Raw genomic sequence first — 11,097 nt, 5'->3', positions numbered from 1 at the left:
TGAAGAGCGCGTGGAGTTCGGAAAGAAGCCTCTTTCCAGCCGTCACCCATGTGCACAAACAACAGTACCTTGGGGCCAACGAAAACACCATTCCGCTCGCCTTTTGTCTCTGGAATGAAACTGGTGCGGTCAGGAATAAGGTAAAATTCCAGTTGGTCCCAGGCGGCAGGTCGAGGTGGTCCGAGGGGATCGCAGGGTGAAGAAGGAGGGTTCCGAGTTCCAACTGTTTCTGCACGAAGAGACAGAACTTTGATAACTGTGGCGCCTTTTATCTTCCTTTTATATTTTATTCTCTATTAATTATACAGTTCCAGTAATATCTATAAACTGTAATTCATTTAATCGTTTCTGGTGTATTGTCTGTTATTTGGGCGGGGTGCGGTACATCACACAACATCCACACAAACTAATTACCCAGTTTGGCGGGGGCGAGGGCTGTTTCCCCAGACGACAGCGAGCAGAGCGACCCTGAGGCTTGCCAGGAGGGCTACATTTAGAGGCTTTTGTCCGGGATTGGATTCAGTGGTGTTTTGTCTGGTTGCCCTGTTTAAATCAGTAATGTGTGTCTTTTTGGGTTATTTGCTGGTTATTGCTGCATGCGAGATGGGCGAGGTCTTTGTTCGAGTTCAGACTAGCGTTGACGAGTTGAGGGCAGAACATGGGGCTGCCCATGCTGTTGGGAGAGAGAGGAAAGAGTGGTCTGATTCGGAGGTAGGGTCTGCGAATATATGTTCTGGCTATGGCAGGCTCCGCCTGGCGTTTGGGATGGTGTCCACCCCAAGAGGGGCGGAGGCGTGCGAGACGTGGGCGGAGCGGATCTCTCAGTTGTTAGATGATTGACAGTGCTCGGATGAGGGAGAGCGACAGGGATTGGTTGAAAGTTTGTGTAGGCGGGCTGTTGACGGTGTTAGAACTATCAGGTTTAATTACACCGTAGTGACAACAGACAGTTATTTGAACGAGGGGGGAAGGGTTTCAGTGTGTTTTCTCCGGCTAGGAGTGCAACTAAATTGCGTGCGGTGCCAGGGGGGTCATTTCAGGGGATCATCCCCTCCCTCAGTTGTTCAGCTGATCAAAGAGAGGTCGGGAAACTTAGTGGAGGCCCAGTGGGTGAATGGGTTGGGGTCTCTGTGGGAGCACGTTCCCCGTCACCAATGAACTTCCGAAAGAAAAAGGCCTTATTCCTGAAGGCTTAGAGGGACCACGCCCCAGGGTGTCGTTACGGATAAAGGGAATCGATGCTAAAGCCATCCTCGACCCCGGGGCGCAGGTCAAGTTGTTGTACAGTTCGTTTTACAACCGGTGTCTGAAGTATTTACCCTTGACAACCACAAGGGCACCGGAGATTTGGGGTACCAGTGCCAGTAATTATCCGGAAGACGATGATTGGTTAGTGGCCCTGGAGTTCATGGGGACAATGTCCGGGCACCCGGCGTGTCTAGTTGCTTCTGAGGACGTGGGTAGCAGCCTTGATCCAGTACCGAATTTAAACGAGACCCAACTGTGGTACGGCCTGGGGGAAGCAGCTGAGGGTGAAACCTTCTTAGTAGACGCTCCGAACTACCACGAGGGAGGAGAGTTGACGGCTGAAGCCACCTTAGTGAGAGAGAGGTCGCGACGACTGGAACACCAACACCAAGACTGTTTAAAAGAACGGGATGAGCAGACTCTATTTTCTAAGGAAGCCGAGATCTTTGAACACGTGAGGCAGGATGTCGCAGATCTTTTACCAGTCTGTTCTTCTTTGCTGCTTTACGTTGGGAAAGACTAAATAAACTCATCAGAAAGGTTGGATCCATCCTTGGCCACAACCCGGAATCTTTCGAGTGAGTGGTGGAGTGGATGTCACTGATCAAACTGTTATCGATTATGGACAACCGGAACATCCTCTCCATGACCTACTGAATAGGCAGCAAAGCCCCCGACCCCTTTTGAACAAACTCACTCAGCTCCGCCCTCACAAGGATCGTAACAAAAATCTTCTGCGACAGGTGAACACACATCACAGTTCAATAGTCTCTGCATTGTTGTTTCAAACATTATTATTGCACACTGATACAGTGTTATTGTGTATATTATTATTCTTCACTTTATTTTCAGTAAAGTCTGCCCGCTGCTTGCTGTGCATTTAGATGCTGCTGAAACTAATGAATTTCCCACTCGGAATCAATAGAGTATTTATTATTATTATTATTATTATTATTATTCTCCAGCCCTTTATCTCTCAACAATCAACTTCCCAGCTCTTTACTTCACTCCTCCCCTCTCCCGGTTTATCCTATCACCTCACCTGCCCCACATTCTGACTCCCTCCCTTCCTTTCCAGTCCTGGAGAAGGGTCTGGGTCTGAAACGCCGACTGTTCACTTCTCTCCATAGTTGCTGTCTGCCTCCCTGACTTTCCTCCAGCATTTTCCGTCTGTTGTTTTGGATTTCGGCATCTACAGATTTTCTTCAGTTTGCTCACACGCGCATGCGCGGAGGGATGAGGTAATCCCAAATATTGCGCATGCGCTCCGTGGTCGAGAGGCTCACAAAGACAGGCCGCCGGTAGGAGGGGCCGCCGGTGGGGAATTAATCAGCGGCTTGTGAAACGTGATTGACGGGCTATTACTGTGAGCTCCTGGCGCACTGGTCCTGCACCGGAGGACAGCCCCGGTCTGTTCCCTCTTTCTCAGCCCCACGATCCGTACCCAGTGCCGCCAGGCTTTCGACTAATGAGCGCTTGGCCGCCGCCGTTTCTGCGGCGCATGCGCATCGCTGGATCTTTCGGTGGCTGACAGATAGGTTTCTGGTTCGTGCGGCCTTCTGGGTAAAGAGGCAGCCATCGATGACACTACCAAGTGTTGTTCCCGTACAGTCGAAGGAAATTGGAGCGAATGTATCCCAAACACTGCCGTGTTTCAGCTATGTAAATCCGATGATTAGTAACTCGGAACAAAAATATAGTTTCCAGTTAATCTCGGTTGAAGAGTTTACCATTCAGTCAGTGAAAATGTCAATTAGAGCTGTATGGAAAGAAAACCTTCCCTCACGTTTAGTTCTCTCTGAGTAAATAACGATATGAAACACCTTTGCCTCGATGACAAGTGACTTGTGGCTTTTACATCACAAAAGTGCCGCACTCCAATGAGAATAGCCACTGCCCTCCACTTTATATTCATTGGCATTGCCATCGATGGGTTCCTCACTGTCAATCAGCTGGTGGGAGGGTATCCGAGTAATTAGTAAATCTCCAGGATCATACATGTAGAAACAAGTGCTCTTTGTAGTCTTGTGGAACATGACTAGAACTTGAAATAACACCAAAGGACAGAGACAAATTGAGCCAAGTCTTAGGTTGATTGAAGTCAGAAATAGCCCATTCTCACACAGACAGGAATACAGTCAGAGAATTTGATGGTCAGTCAGAATGTCTGATCCGTGCCTTGTTTGAAGATGAGTGCATATAGAAACATAGAAATCTACAATATATTACAGGCCCTTCGGCCCACAGTGTTGTGCCGTCCATGTAACCTATTCTAGAAACTGCCTCGGATTTCCCAACCGCATTGCACTCTGCTTTCCTGAGCTCCATGTACATATCTAACAGTCTCTCAAAAGACTCCATGGTATCTGCCTCTACCATCATCGCTGGCAGTGCATTCCATGCACCTACTACTCTCTGTGTGAAAACCTACCTCTGACATCCCCTTTGATCCTGCTTCCAAGCACCTTAAAACTATGCCCCTCGTGTTTGCCAATTCAGCCTTAGGAAAAAGCCTCTGGCTAACCACATGATCAATGCCTTTCATCATCTTATACACATCTGTCAGGTCACCTCTCATCCTCCATCGCTCCAAAGTTCACTCAACCTATTCTCATAAGGCATGTTCTCCATTCCATGCAACATCCTTGTAAATCTCCTCTGCAGTCTTTCTGTAGTATCCACATCCTTCCTGTAATGAGGTAATTGAACACAAGACTCTAAGTGGGTTTAAACAAGGTCTTATATGGCTGTAACATTACCTCACCAATCTTGAACTCAGTTCCATGGTTGATGAAGGCGTTCTTAACAACATTTTCAATCAGCACTGCAGCTTTGAGTGTAAGATTGACATGGACCACAAGATCTCGCTGATCCTCCACATTGCCAATAGTCCCAACATAATAATGTGTTCTGTCTTCAAATTTGATGTACCAAAATAAACCACAGCACACTTATCTGGGTTGAACTCCCATCTGCCAGTTCTGCATCCTATCTGCATCCTGCTGTAACCTCTGGAGAACTGTCCAGACTCTTCACAACACCCTCAACTTTTGTGTCATCAGCACCCTTCTCCTTCCTCATCAAGATCATTTATAAACATCACAAAGAGAAGGAGTCTCAGAACACATCCCTGCAGAACACCACTGGTCACCGTCCTCCATGCAGTATACAAACCACCTACAGCCACCGTTGGCTTCTGTGGACAAGCCAATTCTGGATCCACAAAGCAAGGTCTACTTGGATCCTTGCCTCGTTACTTTCTGAATGACCTCACATGAGGAATCTTATCAAAAGTCTTACTGAAAGCCATGTACACAACATCCAGTGCTCTACCTTCATCAGTGTGTTTTGTTACATCCTCAAAGAATTCAATCAGGTTCGTAAGGCATGATCTGCCCTAGACAGAGCCATGCTGACTATCCCACATCAGATTATGCTTCTACAAATGCTCATAAATCCTGCCTCACAGGAGGTTCTCCAACAACTTGCCCTCCACTGAAGTAAGAACCACTGGTCTGTAATTTCCTGGCTTATCTCTACTCCCTTTTTTGAAAAGGGAACAGTGCCTTCTGATCCTCTGGTACTTTTCCTCTCCCTATTGATATGCAAAGATCATCGCCAGAGGCTCAGCAATCTCCTCCCTCACTTCCCACAGTATCCTGGGGTATATCTCAAGTTGAGTACCCCCAACTTGTATTGAAAATGGTAAAATGTGACGCCAGAGCTCACATTCAGAGGAAATCATACAGAAACATGTAAAATTATGGAAGGAATAGATAAGATAGAGGCAGGAAAGTTGTTCCCACTGGTAGATCAGACTAGAACTAGAGGACATTGCCTCAAGGTTCGGGGGAAATTAGGATGGAGATGAGGAGGAACTGCTTTTCCCAGAGGGTTGTGAATATGTGGATTTCTCTGCCCAATGAAGGAGCTGAGTAAATGTATTTAAAACAAGGTTGGGTAGATTTTTGCATAGTTGGGGAATTAAGGGTTCTGGGGAAAAGGCAGGTCAGTGGAGATGAGTCCATCGCCAGATCAGCCATGATCTTATTCAATGGCGGATCAGGCTCAAAGGGCCAGATGGCCGACTCCTGCTCCTATTTCTTATGTTCTCACCACAGACTAAAATCTCTCCTGAAATATTGTCCTTCACCCATTGATGTCGATTGCAAATATTTTTACAGGTTTGAAATTGCAGAGCACTTGTGTACGGGAATCTTAAGCACAACAAAACATCAGTTTTTCTGTCTCTGTCTGGATATTTTCTTTGCAACGCCAACACATCTGTTGTCGGTCCTTGGAGATGAAGAAGTATCTCATCCCAGCTGGTAATGTATTCTGTCTCTGAAATGAAGTTTTCTGTTTTAACTCTGTGAAATTCACTGGAACCGGGAGCTGAGAACACATCAGCATTTGTTCACTGGAGATCAGTTCTCAACTGCACTGATTGTACAAGGCATTCAAACGTCTGACTTTCTGAATTACCAGAGAATTGATCGTAGTGAGGTATCATTCTCTTTCTCTCAGTGTGGGAAGAGATTCACTCACAGGCTACCCGCAGACACGCCAGTGAGTTCACAGTGGGGGGAGGCCATTCATCCGCTCTGTGTGAGCGAGGGGAACCACTCAGTCATCCAGTCTGAAGACACATCAGCAAGTTCACACCATAGTGAGATGCTCCACCTGTTCTGACAGTGGGAAGCCATTCTGTTATTGATGCTAAAGGTATATCAGAAAATTTACCAGTGAGAGGACATTTACCTGCTCGGACAGTGGGAAGGCATTCAATCACGCCACAGTGACACCAGTGAGTTCACACCGGGGAGAAGCCATTCACCTGCTCTGAATGTGGGAAAGGGTTCACTCAATCATCTCAACTGAATGAACACCAGTGAATTCACACAGAAAAGATGCCGTTCACCTGCTCAGACTGTGGGAAGGGATTCCTTCAGAAATCTGACCTACAGACTCACCAGCGAGTTCACACTGGGGAGAGGCCATTCACCTGCTCTAAATGTGGAAAGGTATTTGCTCGGTCCTCTGTACTGAAGGAGCATCAGCGAGTTCACACTGGAGAGAAGGCATTCACCTGCTCAGAATGTGGAAAGGTATATGCTCGGTCATCTCAGCTCTTGAGACACCAGCAAACCCACTCTGGAGTGAAACCATTCCTCTGCTCAGAATGTGGGAAGAGATTCACCGATGCAGCTCAGCTGAAAGATCATCAGTTTGTTCACACTGTGGAGAGGCCATTCACCTGCTCAGACTGTGGGAAAGGATTCACTCGGCGTTCTCGACTACTGACACACCAGTTAGACCACACTGGGGAGAAACCATTCACCTGATCAGAATGTGGGAAGAGATTCACCCATTCCGCTCAACTGAAGGAACATCAGCGACTTCACACTGGGGAATGGCCATTCGCCTGCTCTGAATGTGGGAAGGGATTCACTTGGTCATCTCGACTGAAGGTGCATCAGCGAGTTCACACTGGGGAGAAACCTTTCAGCTGCTCTGAATGTGGGAAGGGATTCAGTCAGTCATCCAAACTTGTGAGCCACTACCGAATTCACACTAGGGAGAAACTGTTCACCTGCTCAGATTGTGGGAAGGAATTCACTCGGTCATTTGAGTTTAAAATACATCAGCAAATTCACACTGGGGGATGCCACTCTCCTGTTCTGAATGTGGGAATGGATTCACTCAGACAACTCAATTAAGACTATAAGATATAGGAGCAGAAGTAGGCCATTCGGCCTTTCGAGGCTGCTCCACCTTTCAATCATGAGCTGATCCAATTCTCCAGTCATCCCCACTCCCCTGCCTTCTCCCCATACCCTTTGATGGCCTGGCTAATCAGGAACCTATCTCTCTCTGCCTTAAATGCACCCAATGACTTGGCCTCCACAGTTGCATGTGGCAACAAATTCCACAAATTTACCACCCTCTGACTAAAGTAAGTTCTCCTCATCTGTTTTCGAAATGGATGTCCTTCAATCCTGAAGTTGTGCCCTCTTGTCATAGCCTCCCCTACCATGGGAAATATCTTTTGCACATCTAAACTGTTCAGAGCTTTTAACATTCAGAATGTTTCAAATAGATTCCCCTCCCGACCCCAGCCCCCATTCCCCTGAACTCCAGGGAATACAGCCCAAGAGAAGCCAGATGCTTCTGTTATGTGTAACGTGCTGTGAGGTTTCACTGCTAATGCAATGGCTTCTTTGTAATGTTCACTGCTGAAGTAACAGTTTCTCTGCAGCAGCAATGTTCGTGTTATGGCTGGCGATAACAGGACCGTGGGATGCATGTCAGCCAATCAGGATTTTGTTGCTCTGTCTCGCGAATCTGGGAGCAGTTGATTTTGTCAGAGACAGAGATGGAGAGAGAAGACGCGAATGGAGAGATTTGCTAGACCGCTGGACAGGGTGGACTCGGAGCGAGGGTCCAAGGGCAGTGATGATCGGAGGAGGCCGATGGGGACCGTTCGGTCTAGGAGTAATCTCCAATTTTGCGCACAGACTGCTTAATAAGATCGGGCCCTTTTTTCAATTTTGTTTCTCTACTAACCATACAGTCAAAGTAAGAGTTGTAAAGCTTAATCGGTTAATTGCAAAGTGTGTTCTGTTTGTTATTTCTGGGCACTGATTTGTAACAGGGGACACATCGAGCAGCATCCACCCAAACAATATTTCTTCAGTTTGGCCGGGCAGGGAGTTATCACCCCCTAGATTAAGCTGCTAGGCAAAGCGAGAATTACAATTGTGGGGACTACGATCGGGATTGATTCTGTTGGATGCTGTGCGATTACCCTGAGAAATGAACCAGTGGGGCAGATATTTGTACTCCGGATGAATTGTTAATTCCACCGTTAAGTTCTGTTGAAGTTGCGATTGTGAGCGAGACTTGATAAAATGGCGGATGCAGCTCTTGTTTTCATGCAGACGAGCGCTGAGGTAGCTGGGGGCGGAGATTTCAAAGGCAGGGTTCTATAATTTCTGTGGAGTGAGGGGAAAGACTGGTTGGAGTTGGAAGGTCTAATTAGTCCATGTCCCCCGGTGAAAAGTGAGAATTCTGAGGTAGTAGCCGCCCTTATTCGCTAGCAAATAAATGGGAAAATCGGATTTAGAGTCCCAGCTATGGTAGGCTCCACCTATTCTCTGGAATTACATCCACCCCTAAAGAGGAGGAGGAGTATGAGACGTGGGCGGAACGGACCTCTCAGTTGTTAGATGAGTGACAGAGCTCAGATGATGAATAGCGACAGAGATTGGTTGAAAGTTTGAATGGGCGGGCCACTGACATTGTCAGAACTGTCAGGTTTAATTATTCCGTAGTGACAGGCGTCAATTATTTAAAAGCACTGGACAATGCCTTTGATCCGACTGGAAGCCCAGTGGAGTTCCCGGTGGGGTTTCCAAACTTGCGACAGGAGAAGGGGGAGAAGCTTTCTGCTTGTATTTTTCAGCTACAGAGGCAGCTAAATTGCTTGCGATGCAGAGGAGTCATTCAGGCGGCTGAGCTGGAACGGATATATAGCCAGGGGTGGCCAGTCCCATGATCTGATTGTGTGGGGTCTCTGACAGTCTCGTAAGACGCGCCCCCTCCATCTTTTGTTGAGCTGATCAGAGAGGTACGGGAAGAGGAAAACGCGGCGGAAGCGCGGGAGGACTCAGCCAGCAGGGTACAGTCCTCGGTAGTGTCCCCTGCGGTGAAGTGACCACAGATAGCCTACCCTGGGGAGCGGTAGAGGAGATTGCAGCAGAGTTGAGAATGGAGTTGGGAACACCCCCCGCCCCATGTGATGGAGCTGATGGGGGGACAGAACCCCCAAGGGGACGAACAATCCGGAGGGCTGCTGGCAGCAGGTGTCACGCTAGAAGGAGAGTGATCCCCGGGTACCTCCGCAGGGAGAGTCGTTGGGAAAACCTAGAGGAGACCCAGTGAGGGAACGGCCTGGTGTCTCTGGGGTAACACCTTCCCAGCAATGTACCAAGGTACTCCCGAAAGCAAAAGACCCTATTCCTGAAGGCCTAGTGGGACCACAATCCAGTGTGTCGCTACGGATAGAGAGTATTTACGCTAAAACCATATTCGACACCGGGTGACAGGTCACGTTACTGTACCGTTCGTTTTACAACCGGTATCTGAAGCATTTACCCTTGACAACACTCAGTGGACTGGAGATTTCGGGGATCAGTGCTGGTGATTATCCGCATGACGGTTATTTATCAGTGACACTGGAGTTCTCGGAGGCCGATGTGGGAATATCTGAGGTTCTTGATGCAGCAGTGCTGCTTTGTCCAGACTCTGTTGACACGGGCGGCGTTTCTATTCTGGTGGGGACCAACACCCCTCGTGTGAGTTGGCTCATGGGGGCCTGTAAGGCTAAGACGGGTGAGAGTTTTTTGGGTTATTGTCCGTTGAGGAAGTGTGTAGCTGCATTGGGTTGGATACCGAATTTAAACGAGGGAATGTGTGGTTCACCCAGTCACAGCCAATGGTCGTACTGCCCAGGGAAGTGGCGAGAGTGATGGGGACCCCCAAATTTCCCCGAGTGCATAAAGGCGAAGCCCTCTTAGCGGACGCTCCGGAGGACCACGAGAGGGAGTCGGGATTTCCTGCTAGGCTACTGGTGAGGTCCGAATTGCAGAGGCCCTCGGTTGTACAGGCGGGCAGGATGGCAGTGATCGTCAGGAACACTACGAAGAGGGCGGTCAGCTTGAAGCGGGGGATGCCCCTGGCGCATTTGTTCCCGGTGACGGTAATGTTTAGCGCCCCCGTGAGGCACGCTGGTGTGAAACTATTGGAAAAGCGGGGGAAAGTAGACCGCTGAGTCATTCAACTTCGGGGACTCCCCAGTGACGCCGGGTTGGAAAAGGAGGCTGGCAGAGAAGATGTTGAAATTGGAAGGTGTATTTTCCATTAGCGAATTTGATGTGGGTTGTTCCAAGAGCACTCGTCACACTATACGGGTGACCGAGGACACCCTGTTTAGAGAGAAGTCGCGGCGACTGGCCCCTGCAGACGTGGAAGACGTGCAGCAGCATTTGTGTAGGTTGAAGGAGGTTGGGATCATCACTGAGTCCCGAAGCTCCTATGTGTCCCCAGTGGTAATGGACGGGAAGAAGAATGGGAAGGTACGCATCTGTGTGGACTATAGGACTCTGAACAGGCGCACCGTCCCTGACCAGTATACTTTCCCGAGGGTCGAATACACGTTGGACTGTCTGCGTGATTTAGTGTGCTGGATTTGAGGAGCGAATATTACCAGATCCCGATGAGTGAGGCCTACAAAGAGAAGACGGCATTTATATGTCCCCTGGAATTCTTCCAGTTCGAAAGGATTTCCCAGGGCATATCGAGAGCCCCTGCAACCTTCAGCGGGTCATGGAGCAGTCAGTGGGTGATATGAACTCGCCTGAGGTTTTGGTGTATTTGGATGACATAGTATTTCGATCCACCTTGAAAGAACATGAAGCGAGGCTACTGAAAGTGCTCGGCCGCCTGAAAGGTGAAGGGTTAAAACTTTACCTGGACAAGTGCCAGTTCTGCCAAACGTCTGTTAGCTATATCGGACACATATCTCATGGTTTGGAGTAGTGACAGACCCGGCTAAGATAGAAACGGTGACCACTTGGCCAAGGCCCCAGACTGTGAGCGCCCTGCGCTCGTTCCTGGGGTTCTGTGGTTATTATCGGAGATTTCTGACGGGCGACGCCAAAGTGAGTCACCCCTTGAATCAGCTTCTGTGTGGTTACCCTCCCCTGGGGAAGAAGGGGGGTGGGGAAGGACAGGAGGGCGGAGAATATTTAAACCCGTTAGAGCCCTTTGGGCAGAGGTGGGATGTAA

The 11,097-nt window shown here is 48.7% G+C and overlaps 1 pseudogene; it reads left to right on the top strand.

Annotated features, from left to right (window-relative positions):
• The first annotated feature begins 3,128 nt into the window (after positions 1–3,128).
• LOC140184985 (uncharacterized) lies at positions 3,129–10,848 on the top strand (annotated as a pseudogene).
• Positions 10,849–11,097: the final 249 nt, after the last annotated feature.

Source organism: Mobula birostris, chromosome 20 (genome assembly GCF_030028105.1).
Source record: "Mobula birostris isolate sMobBir1 chromosome 20, sMobBir1.hap1, whole genome shotgun sequence".
Lineage (NCBI taxonomy): Eukaryota > Metazoa > Chordata > Chondrichthyes > Myliobatiformes > Myliobatidae > Mobula > Mobula birostris.
The sequence above is the reverse complement of the archived record's forward strand: the minus strand, read 5'-3'. Positions and strand labels throughout refer to the sequence as shown.